The 22,267-nt window shown below is 45.6% G+C and overlaps 1 protein-coding gene and 1 long non-coding RNA gene across 2 annotated transcripts in view; one reads left to right on the top strand and one right to left on the bottom strand.

The window, feature by feature from the left end:
- Positions 1 to 22,267, top strand: part of LOC120369016 (ligand-dependent corepressor) — a 113,644-nt gene that overhangs the window by 24,827 nt on the left and 66,550 nt on the right. The window lies entirely within an intron of this gene.
- LOC120369018 lies at positions 36 to 4,637 on the bottom strand. Its single transcript, XR_005582893.1, has 3 exons — positions 4,531 to 4,637; positions 4,270 to 4,401; positions 36 to 450 (listed from the first exon to the last, which is right to left on the bottom strand). It is a non-coding gene; the product is annotated as an uncharacterized LOC120369018 (long non-coding RNA).

Raw genomic sequence — 22,267 nt, 5'->3', positions numbered from 1 at the left:
AGGACAGTCTAATGGCTTTTTAACAAGATGGGCTAACCATGGGCCTCAAGGCCAACACTTTTTGCAGAAACAAGTCAGTGACTGCAGATAGATTGCTCTGTAAGAAACCCACACAACTGTTACTTAATGGATTCCTGAGGCCCGCCACTCTTAGTCCTCTGGCAGTACTCAAGTTCTGGTCATGACCTTGATTGATGGGCTACAAATCCTAATGAACCTCCTTTCAGTTTCACAACTGTAGGTCTCTTCCTTTTTTTCTCTGAAAGTATCTTGCCTACTTGCCGCCACCTTGCCCAAGAGGGTTTTGGGGCATAGACTGCTCTCAATTAAACCTCTGTTACATGTCTGTCAACTGTGGTAATAGTGTGCATTAACTGGGCCTCCATCCTTAAGGACACCACAGTCGTCTTCATACAGTGGGTGGTATTCTTCTGGTTGAATCCAAATATCCTAAGGAAATAAAAATGCACAGATTAGATGTGAACAGCCCCCTCTTCCTCCGATGCTCCTGTTTGTGGGCAAACCCGCCTCAGTTCCTTCTCAACGGTCCCTGGCTAGAGACAGAGCTTTAGCTGTCCCTTAGCCGTTGGTTAGCCTCTGTAGAATTGTTAATCTTTAGCTACCTGTTCAAGCTGCTTTTCTTCATTTATCTTTTATATGGCTGCCTTAAAAAATAAAATAAAAAGAGAAGGATTTTGTTCTTTCTTTGACCCCCTGTCTGAACAGGGTATCAGGATATGCCCAGCTCCCCTAGGGTTCAAGAAATGTCTCGGTTGCAAGGAATCTATCCTAGTGACTGATGGACATGCTCAGTGCATCTGCTGCTTGGGAGAAAAACACATTCAATAGAAGTGTGGTTTGTGTCAGCTACTGGAGCCCAGATCCAGAAAGCATAGAAAACTGAGGCTCAAACTCCTACTTATGGAGTCAGGCTTTCAATTATCTGAGCTGCATCAAGACCCTGGTCAGTGGGAAACCTCACCCCAACTTTCTACTAAGGGAAATGAGCCCCAAAAGATTTCCACATGCCACTCATGTAAGGCTGCTAAAAAAGGGGCTGAGAGTGCCCACAGCAAGCCCTGATTGACCTGAAAACAGTCTCTGGCTTGATCAGTATCATCGGTACCAATGGCACTGAAGCTGTTTAAATCTGGTATCCCAGGCTTTTGTGGTACCATCCCAACAGAGCGTGTTGGGTTGCCTAAGGACACAGTGGGCACAGGCAAGGAACCGTTGGTACTGTCTAGGCATGAGAAACAGAGAAAATCTGCCCCAAGGAAGGCTCCTGTGGTACAGATATTGACATTGGTACAGCTTGTGGCATTCCAGACACCAACAGACCATACTGTCAGGTTCACATCATGGACTCCTTTGGCACAGGCATCTCTGCACCAGAAACCACCGCCAGTATGGACACCTCTGCCGCCGCTGGACTTCCGGTATGCGACGAATCTCTCTGTGTGACATGCCGGATTCGCCTCTGCTCAGTACTGGGGCCTCGATACCGAGTACACCTGGAGATCCAGACTCACCAGCAATCTCTTGTCATGCACCACCTTTTTAATTCTCCAAGTCAGAAAGTGAGGAAGAGGACGTGGTCTCCCCTCACTCTTCTCACCCTCTGTCTGGTGCCCAATTCTGCTGTGAACCACAACCATACTGTCCACATGGTCTGGGCAGCCATGGTAACAACCACCGGGCCCCTTCCCACCCTCACAGTGGCCCTATCAGGCTCAGAGAATATGCCTTCCAAAGCTCTAGTGTGGCCTACCAGCAACCAAGGAGCCACCCTCCTTCAGCTGCTGCTTTTGAGGGCATCGGAACTCCACCTCAACAGATGAAGGAGGAACAAGAGGCTGAAGTTGAGGAGGAAGTTACTCCTCAGGCTCACTTCTCATCCTCACCAGATGAGATGGTGATGCCCCCTCTGCCATCGATGGTAGATAACTTTAAACTGTTTCAAGAACTGTCATTGTGGTTGGCAGAGGCACTACAGGAAGTGACCAAGTCATACCACAAGCTAGAGGACATATTACATTCTTCTACCTTGTCCAGTATAGCCTTCCCTATTAATGAAGCACTCTTGGATGCTGCCAAAATCATGTGGCAGACCCCAGCATCGGCCCCACCAACGTGTAAGCGAGGTGATACAAAATATTATGTGCTGGTGAAAGACATGGAGGAGTTCTCCCATCCGCCACCCAATTTGATCATAGTGGATGTGGTCAACTCAAAAGGGCCACCAGCACCATTTCAAATCAAACCCTCTATGGCCGTGATTGGAAGCAGCTGGATCTTTTTGGGAGGAAAATATACTCTTCAGCCACTATTCAGTTCCACGTAAATATGATGACCAGAACTACTCAAAATTCAACTCCCTTATCGAGCAGCTCCCAGATCCTCACAAGGAACAATTCAAGGCCATTGTCACTGAAGGCCAATGGGAGATGAAGACATCTCTCCAGTCTGCAGGCGCCACCTCTGACATGGCAGCACATTCCATCTCTACTGCCTTCGTGATGAGACGAGCCTCGTGGCTGCACCTATCTGGCTTCCCAAAAGAGGTTCAAACAACTGCGGAGGATCTTCATTTGAAGGGACAAAACTGTTTGTTGAAAGGACAGACACTTCCCTCCACACCTTAAGAGACTCCAGGATCCACACATCTCAGTATAAGAAAAAGTATAGCCCTCAGATGTCATTCAAACCCTGCTCCTCGCAAATATCCATCGTAAGTGATATGAACCTCAGAGAAAGAAGTCCAGATTTCCCAGATGGAAACAGTTGGGATCTCAACCTACGTCCTCAAAGCTACAGTTTTTGACAGGTTTGCTGAGGCTGCACCCAACCCTGACACAGTGCAAGGACCGGGTCTTCCCTAGAAACATCCCAGGGCCTCTGTCCCTCTATGCCAGGTGCACCAGGTGGTGGGCAGGCAGGCTCAGCAAGGCAGGATCCAAGTGTGGAGAGGCTTAGTGTGGGAGGATCCAGGTGCGGGTTGAGAGGGTTCTGTGTGGGGCAGTCTGGGTGCAGACGGCTCAGTGGGGGATCCGGATCTGGATGCACAGGGGCAGGGATGGAGGTGCAACTGGTTGGGGCTTGGTGGGGTGGGGAGGGGATTCAGATAGCAGGTGGCTCATCAGGGTGGTGCAGGGAAGGGGGAGTGGGACTCATTGGGGGGTTCTGAGTGTGGGGGGTGAGGGTTGGCAGGAGGGTCTGGGTATGTGGGGGTCTGGATGCAGGTGGGTTGGGCGGATAGGGAAGTGGCTCCCTATACAGGGATCCCTGCTCCTGCAGCAGGGGAGCGATGGGTGCAGGAAGCAGGAGCGGGGGAGACAGGTTCCTGCAGCTGGAGGAGAAATCGGGGGGAGAGTCTGACCCAGGCCTGGATGCCATGCAGGGGAAGAAGTCCCGTTCTCCCCAGCCCAGACTAGTAGCTGAGCCCAGTGCAGGATAGGAGCCACTATCCAGGTCTTCCCCAGTCCCGCCTCCTGCCCCACAGTGATTTACCTCTCTGCCAGCTGCCTTGGGCACCTGAAACATGCTGCTGGGGAGGGTCGCATGAACGCTCTTGTGGCTTCCCTTTGCTTCCCCATCAGTCATTTTTCTGTGGGGAAGCAAAGAAATCTGAGGGGGACATAAATTCTGTGCATGTGCAGTGGTGCAGAATTCCCCCAGGAGTATAGCTCGTGCCAGACTGCACATGGGATGCCTTCAAGCATGGTTTGGTTCAGTTTAAATACTAAACAGAGACAACATAAACTACTATCAACGCCCACCAAGATTAAACAATCCTTTAGTTGGTGGAAAGACCCAATAAATGTCTGCATGGGAATCCCGTTTGTTCAGCCTTCCCCATCACTACTCCTGATCTCGTAGGCTGGGGCTCACATCTCAACGATCTCACAGTGCAGGGCAAATGGTCTCCATCCGAGACATACCTTCACATCAACCTGCTCAAACTCGGAGTGGTCAGAAATGTGCGTGCTCACTTCTTCCTGCTGATCAGAGGCGCACACACACAAGTCATGGACAATATGGCCTGCATGTATTACAAACCGACAAAGAGGTGCCAGATCACACTTCTTGTGCATGGAAGCACTAAAGGTCTGGAACTGGTGCATTCTCACAATATCAGGAGCCTGCCTACCTACTGAGGGTGCACAACATGATAGTGAACAGTCTCACCCGCAAATTCCCGCATGACCACAAATAGGAGATAGATTCAGTGATACTCCCCGACCTATTTAGACAATGTTTGCCAATTACCAGAATAAGAAATTTCCACAGTACTGCTCCAGAGCGGGGATTGGACGACATTCCATGGGGGACGCTCTCCTCTTATGGGACTGGGGTCATCTTTACACCTTTTCCCCCCCATTCCCTCTATTGCTGAAAGTCCTGTTGAAAATAAAAAGGAAAAAACAAACATAATACTGATTTGCTCCCACGTGGCCCAGACAGACTTAGTATCCTTACCTGTCACAGCTGAGGCTGTGTCCACCGATGACTCTTCCAACTACTACTTACCGCTTCTCGCAGAACAAGAGACACTCTTCATCCCAACCTGCAGACACTGCAGTGCAAAGCCTGATTCTGTCATGGTTCTAGCACGAGACATCTTGCTCTGAGGTGGTACAGGAAGGGTTATCACACAGTAGAAAAGTAGCTACCCATTGTACCAACCAGAAAAGTGGACTAGATTTTTTGAATCTGGTGCCAACCCAAATGTGTCACCCCGGATACAGACGCTCTGCCAATAAGCCTAGATGACCTATTGACTCTCCCAGAAATTGGAAAACGATTGGCTCGCTAAAAGTCCACTTAGCAACAATTGCAACCTTCCATCAGCAGGTTGAAGGGTACTTCGTTTTCTCCCACCCGACTATGAAGAGGTTTTTCAAAGGTATAGTGAACCTCTTTCCTCAATGCAATCTTCCTACCTAACAGTGGGATCTCAACCTAGTACTAAAAGGACTGACTAGACTGCCATTTGACCCCATGGCCATGTGTCCTTTAACTCACCTCTCCATGAAGGTGGTGTTCCTGGTCGTCATTACCTTGGCTAGAAGGATAGAGGTGATAGCAGTGCATTTCCTCCCCCCCCCCCCCCACAAAGTGTTCTTCCCTGACAAAGTCACACTTAGAACATATCTGAACTTCACCCCCAACCTGACTTCCACATTTCATGTGAACTAGCTCATCCACCTTCCAACCTTTTATTCCAAACTTCATCAGGATAATAGGGAAGCCATGCGCTCCAGGTAAGGAGAGCCTTGGCCTTCTATTTGGACAAGACAAGAGTTTTAAAAAAATATCCGAGACACTTTGTCTCCATTGCAGATGGGTCAAAAGGCACTGCTATTTCAGTTAAGACTCTCCAAATGGGTCTTGAACTGTATCAAACTCTTATCAGATTTGCAATTTAACTCCCCCATATTCAATACTTTCTCACTCTGAGATGGGTCTCCTTGTCTGTCGTCTTCTTCAAGGGTATCCCTCTATCAGAAATCTGCAGAGCAGCTACCTGGGCATCTGCACATACCTTTGTAGAGCACTATGCCATCCTAGGGGACACTACTCGAAGAAGTAGTAGTTATTCACCTTGTGCAGTAATTATGTTTCTTTGAGATGTGTCCGTAAAGGTGCCCCATGACCCACCTCCTCCCCTTTACATTGGAGTCCTTGTCAATACTCTGTGGTAGAGAAGGAACCGAAGAGGGTTGGCCTGTGCAAGGCTGGTTAGCTTCGTGATAAAGCACAAGGGGGAAGCAGTGCATGCGCAGGCTGAACGGACGCTGCTACCAAAGTTCTCAGATCAGCAGCACAGGGATGCACCTACAGTTGAGCTCCCATAGAGGGACACGTCTCGAAGAATTTTCCCTTTTTCATGGCAAGACAGCTGCTTGAAAGAGCCACCACAAAGTGGTCTCCAGGGGACACTAGGACTGAAATTTCCTCCTCCTTCTCTATCCAAGGAGGATCAAGGGAAATATAAGAAAAAAGTCTCTGATGTTCAGCTCTCTTTAGTTGCTTCAACAAAAAGCACACAAGCCTTTGTACTCTGGACCAACAGTCTTCCTCACTGTCATTGTTCTGAGACTTCTGGAAAAGAGAGTAAGATGAGAGGCAAAGAGGAACCAAGTGAAATGTGCTTCCCATGAGTAGCATGAATCCAATACACTTCTTGGGAGGAAGGCTAGCTCTCTGATTCTGACCCAGATCAGAAAGAAGAGATTTAGGATAAGCATTTTCCTTCTGATCTGTTTTAGCACTATACTTGTAAAGGCCAACATCTTTACTAGATATGCCTCTAGAGGAACTCCCTATGAAGGAGAAAAGGAAAAGCCTGTCTGATAAAGTGAGATTACTGGGTGATAGTACTTCTCTAGTTCCAAGGTAGAACCGTATATTCCTGTAAATCTTCCCTTTTCAGAACATTATCAAGGAGGAGTGGGAGCTTCCAGACAAGGCCAAACGCCAGAGCAGGGTGGCTAAATAGTGCTACAGATGTCCACCCAATCAAAATCAAATCTGGCCTCCTTTCTAAAGGTGGCTGAAGACCTGCCTCTCTAGTTAAGGATACCGCCATTCCTGTAGAGGATCCCATAGACAGGAGAATTGAATTGGCAACACATTTCTGGAGCTTGAGCTGTCCCCACTTGTTTTGCCAGAGCAATCCAGGCATGGGTTTACAATGTGGCTGACAGTACCTCTAAAGCACAGAAAGCCTGTTAAACTGGACATGTCTCTCTAAAAAGATGTCCTTTGCTGCATTTGTATCCGACTCCTCCCTGGATGCCCTCAGCTATTAAGCTAGGGCCAGGGGCTGCAAGGTGGTAGCATGCTGACCTGTGGCTCCAGGGCTGGAAGGCAGGCTCACAGGCTGAACTGCTTTTAGCCACTTCCACAGATTGCAAGCTGCTCAGCAATACCTTGAATCAAGTTGGAGAGCCACTAGTAGGAAAAATGAGACCTTTGCCCCCAGCAAACAATATAGGAGAGACAACAGGCCATAGTCCAAAGCTGGGAGTCCTTCCGTGCAGGCCAGTCTAGAAAATCTTACAGGAAAGGACCCAACTACACCAGAAGAAAATAGAACAGATGCGGGGAGGGTAATGTGGCAGGGCAGGTAAATTTTCCGATCAGACCTCAGGTTCCTCAAAGCAAACATGACTTGCAGGCAGCACGGTCTGGGGTGGAGCTCCAGTGGTAGTTTTCAGTTAGCAATATTTTGGTCTCTTGTGACCTTGCTCAGTTGGGTTTTGGAAGTTGTTCAATGGGGATACCTTTTGGATCTCTTAGCATATGTCCATGCCCTGAATAGCTGATCTCTCATGTCTGTGGATCCTTTGACAAGACAGGGCATGTAGCCATCTATCCTACATCTCCCTTCTTACAGACTGGCTGAGAGTACATAGCCCAACTTGGCAGTTTCACAGATGCTTTCTATGCTTTGCTTTCCTAGCAAAACACTACCAGTACAGTTTACTGCCCTTTGGTTTAACAACAGCACCAAGTGTTTCTGAAATGCTGCTAATATTAATAGCAGCTCTCAGGAGGTCATCCAGGTCTTCCCCTTCATGGCAGCCATCTTTTGTGGGATCAGTGGCCTCCTGGGTGGATGGTCTTCAGTGGGCCTGTGGTTCCATGGGGCCACTACAAAGCTTCCTCCTATTCCTCTCCCAATAGTGTTCTCTGCATCTGAGAGAACACTTTGACTCATTCACCATCTGAATGATCCATCAGATGTGAATCAGGCTTCCCAATATGTGAGCTAGTCAGGGGAGTTATTTCTATAGATACTGTTTTAGAGGGATTGGGTGCTCACGGAGGGTCAAGGACTGTCTATGGCAGTGGTTCTCAAACTTTTGTACTGGTGACCCCTGTCACATAGCAAGCCTCTGAGTGCGACCCGCCCCCCGTAAATTAAAAACACTTGTTTATATATTTAACACTATTATAAATGCTGGAGGCAAAGCAGGGTTTGGGGTGGAGGCTGACAGCTCGCAACCCCCCATATAATAACCTCGTGACCCCCTGAGGGTTCCCAACCCCCAGTTTGAGAACCCCTGGTCTATGGGATCTGGTCCAAACAAAAATAAACATAGCATAAACTGGCTAGAGGGCAATCTGATATGGTTTCAAGGCTCTGAACCATATCTGGATTTCCCTCATGCATTGATCATAACAGACAACCCCTCAGTCATTCCATATTTTGATTGTTACTCTCCCCCCCCCCCCCTTTCTAAGTCCACAATCCTTCAAAGAGAAACTTCCCTCCTGAGGATTTGAGTAGAGGAGAATCTGCTGCCAGTCTGCTTCCTTAACATTCCAGGAAGAATGAATGTTAAGACTGGCTCAGCAGGCAAGAAAGAACATTCAGAATGGGAATTACATCCAGAGGGTTCCATCTCCTGGTAAAGGAATTTCGTCTCCCAGCAATAGATTTGGGCCTCCCATCTGAAACATACAGCTCCAGGGTTCTTTTCTTGCCAGCAGGATTACAAAGCCGAGGCCCTGTTGACCAAGTGGCCAGAGGGATTTCTATATGCATTTTCTGGTAGCCCATTCTGGCCAAGGAGGCCTTGGTTCTCCAACCTCCTCGATGTAGCACAAAGACCTTCCATCAGCTTTCTATCCAGAAGGAATCTGCTTTTAAAGCAGCCAATAATGCATAAGAATCTGGACAGACTGGGGGTGCCTGGCTCTTGAACAGTCTCAAGTCAAGAGGTAATATCCTTGCTTCTAGCTTCCAGAAAGAATTCTTCTAAGTCAAGCTAATTCATGAGCTTGGCTGAGGTTTTCCCATAGCTGGCAGGACAAGGATCTCTTCCCAGTCCTGTCTCATCCCCCAATATCTGCATCAGTACCACAGATTCTTGACTTCAAATTGGACTCAGGCCAGTTGTGGTGATTCAGACACTGAGGTCAAGTAGCTGCTTTTGTCTAGTGTCCTTCATGCAGCAGGCAAGATGTGGATGTAATCTTATCCAGATTTCCAATGTTGTATTTGGAAAGAAGTCTTTTCTGCATCTGGTCCTGAAGTACACAAGAGTTTTTCCATGGCCTATACATCTGGTTCTCAGTGCTTTACTGGCTTTCCATTTGAACCAGTCAGGAAAGTCTCTCTCAATACTTCCTAACCAATTGAAGTGGCATTTTTTTTAAAGCAGTCTCTTCAGCTTGAAGGTTCTGAGTTGGAAGCTCTCTCTACAGGGATTCTCCAGTACAGTATCTTCCGTAAAGATAGAGGTATTCAGAACTAACGTCCTTCATGCCAAATATTATCTTGAGGTTCCATAGAGCTCAGGAAACTGTCCTTCAACAGAGCTCTCAAAATATAAATTCATAGATTCAAAGATTCTAGGAGTGGAAGGGACCTCGAGAGGTAATCGAGTCCAGTCCCCTGCCCTCATGGCAGGACCAAATACTGTCTAGACCATCCCTGATAGACATTTATCTAACCTACTCTTAAATATCTCCAGAGATGGAGATTCCACAGCCTCCCTAGGCAATTTATTCCAGTGTTTAACCAGCCTGACAGTTAGGAACTTTTTTCTAATGTCCCAACTTAAACCTCCTTTGCTGGAGTTTAAGCTCATTGCTTCTTGCTCTATCCTTAGAGGCTAAGGTGAACAAGTTTTCTCCCTCCTCCTTATGACACCCTTTTAGATACCTGAAAAATGCTATCATGTCCCCTCTCAGTCTTCTCTTTTCCAAACTAAACAAACCCAATTCTTTCAGCCTTCCTTCATAGGTCATGTTCTCAAGACCTTTAATCATTCTTGTTGCTCTTCTCTGGACCCTCTCCAGTTTCTCCACATCTTTCTTGAAATGCGGTGCCAAGAACTGGACACACTACTCCAGTTGAGGCCTAACCAGCGCAGAGTAGAGCGGAAGAATGACTTCTTGTGTCTTGCTTACAACACACCTGTTAATGCATCCCAGAATCACGTTTGCTTTTTTTGCAACGGCATCACACTGTTGACTCATATTTAGCTTATGGTCCACTATAACCCCTAGATCCCTTTCTGCCGTACTCCTTCCTAGGTGTGGCAACTTCATAGGCAGAAAGATCACTGCTATGAAATTCCTAGTGTCTCTGGATCTGTGGACCTCCTTATGTTTCCTTATTTTTATCTGTATCTGTGCATTATCTGAAAAAATATTTGCTTGAGGTAATGAGGTCCACAAATCCAACCAACCTTGAATGGGCTTTAAACTTGGGAAAGAAATGGGATTATTAACTGGCACTCAAGTTTGTTCTTCACTGAAATTCCTTGCTCTGCAGGAGAATTGTTAGTATTCAGTCTTAGTGCTTAATCCTTAATGTTCCTCATGGACACACTATGGTTATAGATTTCCTCTGCTGTGAACGTCTCTCGAATGGTGTGGGCTTCTCAGAGGTGGAGGAGGCACATCTCCCTGGCCATAGACTGACAGGTGTCTCATCTGTCTCCAAGGCTGCACAGAGCAGAGCAGAGACCCTGTCTTATGAGGGGGTCCGTGGATCACATTACTTCAAGAAAGAAAACTTTCAGGCAAGGTGCAGAGAAATTATCCTATTCTCCCCTGTAAATAGCTGAAGTACCTACTTTGGTTGCTGCTCAGAGCTTTCCCCAAAAGCAGCTGTTAAAGCTGATGTGGTTCTTGCTAGTTTAACAGGTGTCCTCAGAGTGCTGCCATGAAACTGACCGATCTTGTTAATTTCACTCTGCTGCTAGTTGAAGCTAGGCGGCACTGGAGGTCGCCGCTTCATTGAGTAATGCTCACCCTGACAAATGCAGACTATCTTCAGAATCATAATAGCTAGCAATTTAATCAGTTCCTCAGAACACCATGGCATTTGTTGAGGAAAGCTTTTTATTTGCTGTGCGTGAGTGAATTTTTTGATCTCTGGTGTGGTGCAAGTTGATGGCTTTAGTGGCTCAATGGTCACGTAAGGAAGAATTTTCACTACCCTGCTCTCTTTTTGATGCCCCTGTACTTCAAAATCCTCTTGCAATGCCTGTATCCAACTAGCTGTGTACTGTCACTCCTAGGTTTCTTTCAACTTACTCCTTTCCACTCTATATCCCGATCGTTGAATGTTTCCAATTATTTTTCTCATGTAGTTACACTGTCCATGCTGTGTTCCTGCTGTATCTATAACCTGTCTAGGTCCATTTGTATTTTTGTCCTCACTGATGTTTGCAGCCTCTCCTCATGTAGTGTCATCTGTGAATTTAACTAACATGCTGTTTACCCTTTCTTCCAGATCCAGTTTCTGATCCTACTTCCACATTTGGGAGTATGCAAGGGACAAACACATCTCCTTGCGTAGCTTGACTGGATATCCCAAGACTAGGATGTTAGTATACCTATATAATTTTATTTGCTTAAAAATGTTGCCAGTTTATTTGCACATGGGTTGTTAGATTGTAATTGGCTACATTAGCATTGTACAAGTTTAGAATGCTAACCATGAAGCAGCAATGACTTTGTAGAGCTGTAATAGTATAGCCAGGATTTTCAAAAGCAGTTGCCTAAAGCTATGCTCCTAAATATTTTTGGCTTGTGTTAAAAAATACTAAGTATCCTGAGCTGCTACAATGGTAGGTGCTTTAGGCCCCTTTTTTTGAAAATCTTAGCCCTTTGTTCTGAGTACAGTCAACTATAGATTAATCCAATATCATCCAAAATCTTTGGATTGTGTTCAGGATACTTTTACAAATCATTTTAAACATCTAAGTGCATGGTTATGCATGAGGTTCTGGTCTGTAGAGACTTCAAATATTTTAAATTGTGAAATGTTTTATGGACATATTGGCATCTAGTTTTTAGCATGATTTCAGCTAGTTCTAAACTAGTTATGTATGTTAGAGCTTATTCTGCACCCCTGCAGTTCATGGCAGTATATTGTTCCATCTTCTTAAAAGAAATACCTTTCTAATCACTGTTATAGCCTACGCTATAACTTGTGCCTTATCAAACTACAGCAGTGGCTTGTAAATTCTTCTAAATTGTGTTCTGAGTTGTGTTATCTTCTTTGCAATAAGTACCAAGAATAACCACATCATCTGCTAGGAAAGCAGTTGGCTGACAACTGAGTCATTGGATGTGCAAATCTAAAGGTCAATGTTAAGGTCAATGAAATTCCTACTATGCTAAAATGAGTATTCAGCATCTAGTCACTTTTTGAAGTATCATGTTAGTAAATGGTACATGAAACTTTTTTTTCTCGTTGCTGAGATTGCTAACAAAGATGCACATTTTTTTATTTATTAATAACTAGGTTTAGCCCCATCCTAAAACTTACTTTACACTTTCCATTGAACAGCCATACATGGGTAATGAGTTTGGTAAAATTGTGGTTAAGTTGAAGAGGGTCTGCAACATCCATTGCACCTCCTCATGCATCAGCATTCCCCAAGGACTTGGGCTAGAAAATCATAATGATCCTGGATGTGTGTCTCTCCTGCTACATTCTTTGCAGGGAATAGACACACTCTTTCTAGTGTCCTTGTTGCTGTTGCTTCCTTTGTCCTTGTGGAAAACCAGGATTTAGAGAGAGCGAGAGCTCCACCCCCACACACCTCACTGCAGAGCTATGCATGGAAGACTCCTTGGGCCTTCCTGATTTTGAGCTCATTGGGGATAGACAGTCTAGCTCTCTTGTTACCAAACTCTGATAGATTGGAACACTTGGGTACTGGTTCAGAGGTATTAAACCGAGCTTTTGAAACTCTTGTTAACAATGGTTACAAATTACTTAGTAAAAGTTAGCGTAGCCTAAACTGCCCTGTATTATGCCCTGTAGTTTACAAAATAAATCTTTTAGCACTGAGAACAGTGAGTCAGGTGGTGCTGTGTAGGCTTGCTGTACAAACTTACCTATATGGTCTTTTAAAATTCAAAATTCTGTGCCAGTATTGATTCAATAGGTGTGTGGGGCATTTTATGGACAGCTTGACATGGTCCTGTCCCAAAGAGCTTACTCTGGTAAGAATTGTATTAGGGAGAAATGACCAACATATGTGTGGGTGTAAGGAAAAGAAGGCTTACATAAAGTCAAGGGCATTTGTGCACACATACATAGTGGTAATATTATCACTTGTGTCTGACTAGGCAAGGGGCGGCAGTGGTACTTCAGCCTCTACCATTTGTAGGTCCAGCTGCTTGAGTCTGTTTCTTCCACCCTGTGTGGTGCTGCTGACTGTCTCCCATTCTATTATGCACATTCTGATTTGCAATAGCTCTTGTAAGGCTCCTGTAATTCTGCTGGGAGCTAGTGTACAGAGTTGTTGTGGAGACAGGAAGTAGCATTGCACCAGGTCTCAAACAAGCTTTTCTTGCATAGTACAACTCAGTGGCTATAGTGCTCACTACTGGCTCAGTCATACACAGGCAGTTTCAGTGGAAGTTGAGCCTTCCTGTGGTCAATGGTAGCTCCTGCGTCACATTTATAGGATACACTCTTCAGTGGGAAAGGTCAGGGAAAATCTAAAATTCAGACTTCAAGCCAAAGAGTCTGTGTCAAGCAGACTTTAACGGAGGGCTTGGGCAGTGTTTGTTACCTTGTTGATACCTTCCTGGCAAGGAAGGAGAAAATCCTGCTGTTCAGTTTTGGGCCCACTAATCCTCCGTGTTCCTTCAGTCTCCAAGGAACATCTGGGGCAAAACCAGCTCTGCTGATTAGTAGGAAGCCCTCTTTCTGAGGTGCCAGCCAGTTTTTTTTTTTCCCCACTTTGACAGCTGTCTCAGAAGGCTCAAGAGCTGTGAGCACTTGTCTTCCTAATAGTTTTAAGTTCCCAGATGGAGAGAGTTACGTGCTTGGCTTTGATAAAACATTTGAGGCCCTGCAGCAGCTAATCATGCTCCACCATGATGAGGCGCATGTGGCAAGGTAACCCTAGAAGAAACCTAGCGCTGTATAGCAGTCTTCTGTTCTGTACCATCCCTGTCCAGAGCTGCTTCCATTGCTTCCAGGGAGAGCGCTCCTACCAGACTCAAAATGGGACTACTCCCAGGGGAAAGTATGGGCTCCACTCAAGCAAAGTAGGACTGACTGGTCACTTTTCAGAGCTTCAGAGGGTTAATTGTAATGTATCCAGGGCATTTATAGTATGTCTGGTGTGAGCTGTTCACCCCCTTCTTCTTCTCATGAAGTGATAAACTTGAAGTTAATTACTTAGACTTTCAAAAGGGTACCTAGCAGGTAAATGAGTGGAGATGCAAGTTGAGTAATGTACACCGGAAGGTATAATTTGAACTGCACAGATACGGTGATTCTAAATTAACTATCAATTTATGAAAGAGACCTAGGCATAATTTGACGTTAATAAAAACGTGCACCGTGTACACACATGGTCAAATTAAACAATGTATAAAGAATGGGATAGAAAATACTGAGTTCTTCTTCGAGTGATTGCTCCTATGCATTCCAGTTAGGTGTGCGCGCCGGGCTCTTCAGAAGATTTTTACCTTAGCAACTCCGGCAGGCCGGCTGGGCGCCCCCTGGAGTGGCGCCGCTATAGCGCTAGATATATATCCCAGCCGACCCGTCTGCTCCTCAGTTCCTTCTTACCGCCCGTGACGGCCGTTGGAACAGTGGAGTGCTCCACTGACCTCCACAACCCTAGTGTATCTCCTTCTATAAGTGTACATAGTTAGTTAAGATAGTTAAATAATTTTGTTAGTGTATTAAGGGGAATTAGGGGGGCTAGCCCCTCTTTTTCCACAACCGGTGCGGGCTCATGCCCAAGGCACCGGGGTTTAAGCCCTGTTCGGCTTGCCAGCGGCACATGCCGATTGGTGACCCTCACGACTCCTGCCTGCGCTGCCTCGGAGAGTCCCATCGACCACCTACGCCTCCTGGGCCACGTGGCGTCCTGCACGTTCGTGACCACGTACGCGAGGCTGCGCCTTCGCCCGTTTCAAACTTGGCTTGCGTCGGTGTACCGTCCGCACCGCGACCCCTGGACATGATGGTCAAGGTCACGAAACCAATCCTCGGTTTGCTCAGCTGGTGGCTGGACCCAGAGGTCGTGTGTGCAGGAATCCCGTTCCGCCCTCCTCGCCCATCCGTCACCCTGACCACGGATGCCTCGGCATTGGGATGGGGGGCACACCACACACCCAGGGTCTCTGGTCGCCCCGAGAGCTCTCCCTACATATCAACGTCAGGGAGCTGCGAGCAATCCGCTTGGCGTGTCAGACCTTCCATGCCCATCTTCAAGGGCGCTGTGTGGCGGTGTTCACGGACAACATGACGGCGATGTTTTATGTCAACAAGCAGGGCGGGGCTCGCTCCTCCCTGCTGTGCACGGAAGCGATGCTCCTGTGGGACTTCTGCGTAACCCACTCGATTCACCTGGCAGCGTTCTTTCTTCCAGGAGTGCAGAATACGCTGGCCGACCATCTCAGCAGGTCGTTGCTCTCCTACGAGTGGTCCCTTCGTCCAGATGTGGTGCACACAATTTTCCGAAGGTGGGGGTTTCCCCAGATAGACCTGTTTGCCTCCAAGGAGAACAGGAAGTGCCACCAGTTTTGTTCTTACCAGGGTCGCTCCCGAGGCTCCCTGTCGGACGCATTCCTCTGCTCCTGGACAGATCACCTCCTCTATGCCTTCCCTCTGTTCCCACTCGTACACCGGGTGCTACTCAAGCTTCGGAGGGACAGGGCCCGCCTCATACTCGTCGCTCCGGCCTGGCCACGGCAGCACTGGTACACCCTGCTGCTCGAGCTCTCCGTTCGGGATCCCATTCCCCTTCCGTTATGGCTGGACCTCATAACGCAGGACTTCGGCAGGCTCCGCCACCCGGACCTACAGTCCCTCCATCTTACAGCTTGGTACCTGCGTGGTTGACCCACGCGGAGCGTGGCTGTTCGGCGGCGGTGCAGCAAGTCCTGATGGAAAGCAGGAAGCCTTCCACTCGCTCAACCTACCTCGCGAAATGGAAGCGTTTCGTGCTCTGGTGCGATCAGAGAGGCCTTAATCCTTTCCTGGTCCCTATTCCTACGATCCTGGAATACCTCTGGTCCCTTAAGGAACAAGGACTCGCGGTCTCGCTTGAAGGTACACCTGGCAGCCGTGTCCGCCTTTCGTCCATCCATAGGAGGATGGTCCATCTTTTCCAACCAGATGGTTTCCCGCTTCCTTAAGGGCCTAGACCGCTTGTACCCGCTGATACGGCATCCTGCCTCATCCTGAGATTTGAACCTAGTTCTGGCCAAGCTTATGGGAGCCCTCTTCGAGCCCTTGGCCACGTGTTCCCTGCTCTATCTCTCATGGAAAACGGCCTTTCTCGTCGCTATAACTTCAGCGAGACGAGATTCCGAGCTCCGTGCCCTAATGGTTGGTCCACCGTATACAGTCTTCCACGGCGACAAGGTGCAGCTTCGACCACACCTGGCCTTCCTCCCTAAGATGGTGTCGGCCTTCCACCTAAACCAGGACATTTTCCTTCCGGTCTTTTTCCCGAAGCCGCACGCCTCAAGTCGTGAGCAACAGCTTCACACCCTGGACATCCGCTGAGCCCTCGCTTTTTATATAGAGCGGACGAAGCCCTTCCGGCGTTCGCCCCAGCTGTTCGTAGTGGTTGCTGATCGCATGAAAGGCGAGCCGGTCTCCTCTCAGAGGATTTCCTCCTGGGTAACATCTTATATCCGAACATGTTACGAGCTTGCTCATGTTCCAGCTAGCCACCTCACCGCTCACTCTACAAGAGTGCAAGCCTCGTCTGCCGCCTTTCTGGCCCATGTACCCATCCAGGATATCTGTAGAGCGGCCACCTGGTCTTCTGTCCACACCTTCGCTACCCACTACGCACTGGTGCAGCAATCCAGAGACGATGCAGCCTTCGGCTCAGCAGTCTTGCACTCTGCCACGTCTCACTCCGACCCCACTGCCTAGGTAAGGCTTGGGAATCACCTAACTGGAATGCATAGGAGCAATCACTTGAAGAAGAAAAGACGGTTACTCACCGTTGTAACTGTTGTTCTTCGAGATGTGTTGCTCCTATCCATTCCAGACCCGCCCTCCTTCCCCACTGTCGGAGTAGCCGGCAAGAAGGAACTGAGGAGCGGACGGGCCGGCTGGGGTATATATCTAGCGCTATAGCGGCGCCACTCCAGGGGGCGCCCAGCCGGCCCGCCAGTGTTGCTAGGGTAAAAATCTTCCGAAGAGCCGTGCACGCGCGGCGCGCACACCTAACTGGAATGGATAGGAGCAACACATCTCAAAGAACAACAGTTACAACGGTGAGTAACCATCAGTTTGCAAATGGAGACCTTGAATATGGTCTTCAGTTCTGATCACCTCCTCTTAAATATAGTGATTTGTCTACGTATAGCCAAAGCACTTGCCAGCAAAAGTATGAGGTGAGTTTGAATAAAAGTGGGACTTTTTAGTTGGAGGCAAATAAGAGGTACACAAAATAAACAAGGTGAAAGTAAATTGGATGCCTTTTCATTTATACTCCTAAGAAATGACATCTAGTGAAATTGAAACAACAGATTTCAGCCTGTTAATGAGGGTTCTTTTATCCTCAGAATAATGGAGTGGCTGATACAGTAGCTGATTAATAAAGAATTAAAGGAGGGTAATATGAAGTAAAATCAACGTGGGTTTATGGAAAACAGATTGATATTTTTGAAGAGGTTTTTTGGGTGAGAAAGGTACTAGTATTGATGTAATAAATTTAGACTTCTGAACAGCATTTGACTTGGTTCCACATGATTTTGGTTTAAAAAACCTAGAATGATACAAAATCAACATGGCACACATTAAATGAAATAAGAGCCAGCTGACTGATAGGTCTCAAGCTGTAATTGTAAACAAGGAATTGTAATTAAGCAGGTATTTTTAGTGGAGGTCTTGCAGGGATCGGTTCTTGGCCCTATGCTATTTAACATTTTTATCAATGACCTGGAAGAAAACATAATGTCATCAATGATGACACTTGCAGGTGATCCAAAAATTGGGGAAATAGTAAATAATGAGGAGGATAGCTCACTGATTCAGTGTGATCTGGATCACGTGGTAAGCTGGGTGCAAGCAATCTGTGTGTGTGTGTGTAGGCCCTGCTTACAGGATTGGGGGACTCTATTCTGGGAAGCAGTGACTCTGAAAAGATTGGGGATGTATAGGTAACCAGCTAAATGAGCTCCCAGTATGCTAAGAGAGCTAATGTGATCCTGGGATGGATAAACAGGGAAATCCTTGAGTAAGAATAGAGAGGTTATTCTATTTGTGTGGGTGATACTGGAAAATTTCATCCAGTTCTGATGTCCATTGTTCTTGAACGATGTTGATAAATTGGAGAAGGTTCAGAGAAGAGCCTGATGCATGATTGAAGGACTAGAAAGCCTACCTTATAATGATAGACTTGAGGAACTTAATCTGTTTTGCTTAGCAAAGAGAAGACTAAACGGACAACTTAATTACAGTCTACATAAGTACCAACATGGATAACAAATATTTGATGATGTGCTCTTTAGTCTAGCAGACAAAGGTATAATGTCATCCAGTGGAAGCTGAAGGAAAACAAATCCAGACTGGAAACGAGGTGTAAATTTTTAATAGTGAAGGTAACTAAAAAGGTTGATGGTGACCAGATACTTAACACGATTAATAATAATGAGGAAGGAATACAGGGAAAGCCAAAATAGGGAAGGAATAGGTTAAAGTATATTTAGATAAGTTTACGTTAGTGCTGTCAAGCAATTAAAAGTAATCATGATAATCATGTGATTAAATAATAGAATACCGTTTAAATATTTTTGGATGTTTTCTTTATTTTCAAATATATTGATTTCAATTACAATACAAAATGTACAGTGCTCACTTTATATTTTTTATTACAAATATTTGTGCTATAAAGAAATAGTATTTCAATTTACCTAATACAAATACTGTAGTACAATCTCTATCATGAAAGTTGAACTTGCAAATGTAGAATTATGTACAAAAGACTGCATTCAAAAATAAAATATCAAACTTTAAAGCCTACAAGTCTACTCAGTCTTACTTCCTGTTTGGCCGGTTGCTCAAACAAACAAGTTTGTTTACATTTGCAGGAGATAATGCTGCCTGCTTCTTGTTTACAGTGTCATCTGAAAGTGACAATAGCTCTTTGCATGGCATTGTTGTAGCTGGTGTCGCAAGATATTTACGTGCCAGATGTTAGTTATGTCACTTCATGCTTCAGCCACTATTCCAGGGGACATGCGTCCATGCCGATGATAGGTTCTGCTCGATAATGATCGAAAGCAGTGTGGACTGATGCATATTCATCATCATCATCATCTGAGTCAGATGCCATCAGCAGAAGGTTGATTTTCTTTTTTGGTGGTTTGGGTTCTGTAGTTTCTGCATTAGTGTGTTGGTCTTTTAAGACTTCTGAAAGCATGCTCCACACCTCGTCCCTCTCAGATTTTGGAAGGTACTTCAGATTTTTTAAACTTAGCGTCAAGTGCTGGAGCTGTCTTTAGAAATCTTGTATTAGAACCTTTGTGTTTTGTCAAATCTGCAGTGAAAATTGTTAAGTCAAACATATGCTGGGTCGTCATCCAAGCCTACCATAAACACAAATATATGGCAGAATGCGGGTAAAACCATGGAGCAGGAAACATACAGTTCTCCTCCAAGTGGTTCAGTCAAATTTAAACTAACTTTTTTTTTTTCTTTTAAACAGGCATCATCAGCATGGAAGCCTGTCATCTGAAATGGTGGCTGACACATACGAATCTTTAGTGTATCTGGCCTGTAAATACCTTGTAAGGCCGGCTACAAAAGTGCCAGGCAAACGCGTTTTCTCAGTTTCAGGTGACATTGTAAATAAGAAATAGGCATCGTTATCTCCCATAAATGTAAACGAACTTGTTTCTCTTAGTGATTGGCTGAACAAGAAGTAGGACTGAGTGGACTTGTAGGTTTGAAAGTTTTACATTGTTTTGTTATGGAGTGCAGTTATGTAACGAAATATCTACATTTGTAAGTTACACTTTCAGGATAGAGATTGCACTACAGTATGTGTATGAGGAATTGAAAAATACTATTGTTTGTCATTGTACAGTGCTCACTTTGTATTACATTTGATTAGTTTGTATTCTGTTAATCTATATATGAAAATGTAGAAAAAAAATCTAAATCTAATAGGGTTGTAAGGAATAGCCAGCATGAAGAACAAATGTCAAACCAGCCTAATTTCCTTCTGTGAGTGGGTTACTGGCCTACAAATGGGGGAAGCAGTAGATGCGATATCTTGATTTTTTTTTTGATAAGGTTTTTGACACAGTCCCAAACAAACTAGGGAAATGTCTAGATTAAATTACTATAAGGTAGTTGCATAACTGATTGCAAGACTGTACTCAGTTATGAATGGTTTGCTGTCAACCTAGGAAGGCATATGTAGTGGGGTTCTGCAGGGGTCAGTCCTGGGGTCTGATACTATTCAGTATTTTCATTTATTATTTGGATAATAGATGGAGAGTGTGCTTATAAATTGGGAGGGTTGTAAGCACTTTGTTGGGACAGTATTAGAATTCAAAATGCCCTTGACAAATGGGACAATTGATCTGAATTCAACAAGATGAAATTCAATAAAGACAAGTGCAAGATACTACACTTAGGAACTACTACCTGGAGAATAACTGGCTAGGTGATATTGCTGTAGATTGTGATCCACTACAAACTGAATATGAATCAATATGATGCAGCTGTGAAAGGCTAATATTCTAGGGTGTATTAACAGGAATGTCATGGAAGACACAGGAAGTAATTGTCCCACTTTACTTGGCACTGGAGTACTGTGTCCAGCTCTGGGTGCCATGTGTTAGGAAAGATATGGACAAATTGGGAAAAGTACAGAGAAAAGCAACAAAAATGGTAAAAGATTTAGAAAAAATTGTCCTCTGATGAACCATCAGAAAACTGGTTGTTCTTGAGAAAAGAAGACTGAGGGGGACCTGAAAAACAGTCTTTCACTATGCTAAGGGCTCTTATAAAAAGAGGACGGTGATCAGTTCTCAATGTCTGCTGAAGGTAGCCAAGAAGTAATGGGCTTAAGTCTCTCTTACTGTAGATTAGACTAGATATTAATAAAAACCTCCCAATGTAAGGGTAGTTGAGCTCTGGAATAGGCTTCCAAGGGAGGTTGGGGAATCTCCATCATTGGAAATTTTTGAAAGGGGTTGGACAAACACTCCTCGGGGATGGTCTAGGTTTACTTGGTCCTGCCATAGCACGGCTGCCCTGCAGCTCAACCTACACTTTTACAAAGAACTATCACATGTTGCTGTACACCCCTGTCCAGGGGTATGTCTGCATGCCCGGGCAGATGCTGTGCTCTGTATACTTAGTGGATGCTTCTCGGTAGGAAGACCACCTCATCATCTACTATGAGCAACTCCAGTTCATCCCCCAATTACCCACTCCACTTTTGAATATTCTGCATCCTTTCTGAACCCTTAGGATCATTCCTTCCCCAGACCACCCTCCCTTGTTACAAGAGACTGGAAGGCCCACCGCTCAAAGGAAAGACTAAAATAAAGTAAAGTAATCTAGTGAATATTAAGGGGTAATTCTTCCTAACAGAAATTGTCCATTTTTCTTACTGACTCAGTCCTACAAATGAAACTCTGTAGTTTGGAATACTTCCTTTCCACCCCCATGCTCCAGCACCCTGTTCTACAGCTCTGATTCCTTTAGAAGAGGGTGATGAGGAAGCAGATTCATTCTGTGGTAAGAAGACCTGCTGTAAGGTCACTAGGAACCCATAACTCAAGCATAAATATAAAGACTCAAGTTATTAAAATGAGGTCATTTAATATTTTAAAGATAAGAGGAAAAGAAATTAGACACTTTCACCTGCAGAATTTAGACTTAGTCCATATAGATTCTCCCTCCGTGTCAGTGACCTGGAAATATTTTTCCATATTCTCAAGAGGTTTCTTTGAGAATGGGGCTAAATGGGAAAGAGCTCTGTTTTCCTCTTTGCAAAATAATGGAAAAAGGGGGAAGGCAGAACAGAAGAATGTTGCCCAATGCTCTGATTCATAAAAAATGGAAACAGTGGCTACTGTAGTATGATTGGAGGGGTGGAAAAAAAAAGGAGGGGGTCATATCAGAGACAAATATAAACATTTTCCTTCAAAATGGCTAAAGCCCTGTCTAGCCATGAAAGCCAGATCCTGGGCTTTCCTCAGGATGATTACCGGAATGAGGGATTCTCTCAAAAGAGGAGCTGGGCCACCTGTAAGTTGTTTCAGGTAGAAACCACAG

The sequence above is a fragment of the Mauremys reevesii genome, linkage group 7 (assembly GCF_016161935.1).
Source record: "Mauremys reevesii isolate NIE-2019 linkage group 7, ASM1616193v1, whole genome shotgun sequence".
Classification (NCBI taxonomy): Eukaryota; Metazoa; Chordata; order Testudines; family Geoemydidae; genus Mauremys; species Mauremys reevesii.
Note: the sequence above shows the minus strand (reverse complement) of the source record. Positions and strands in the feature narration are given on the sequence as shown.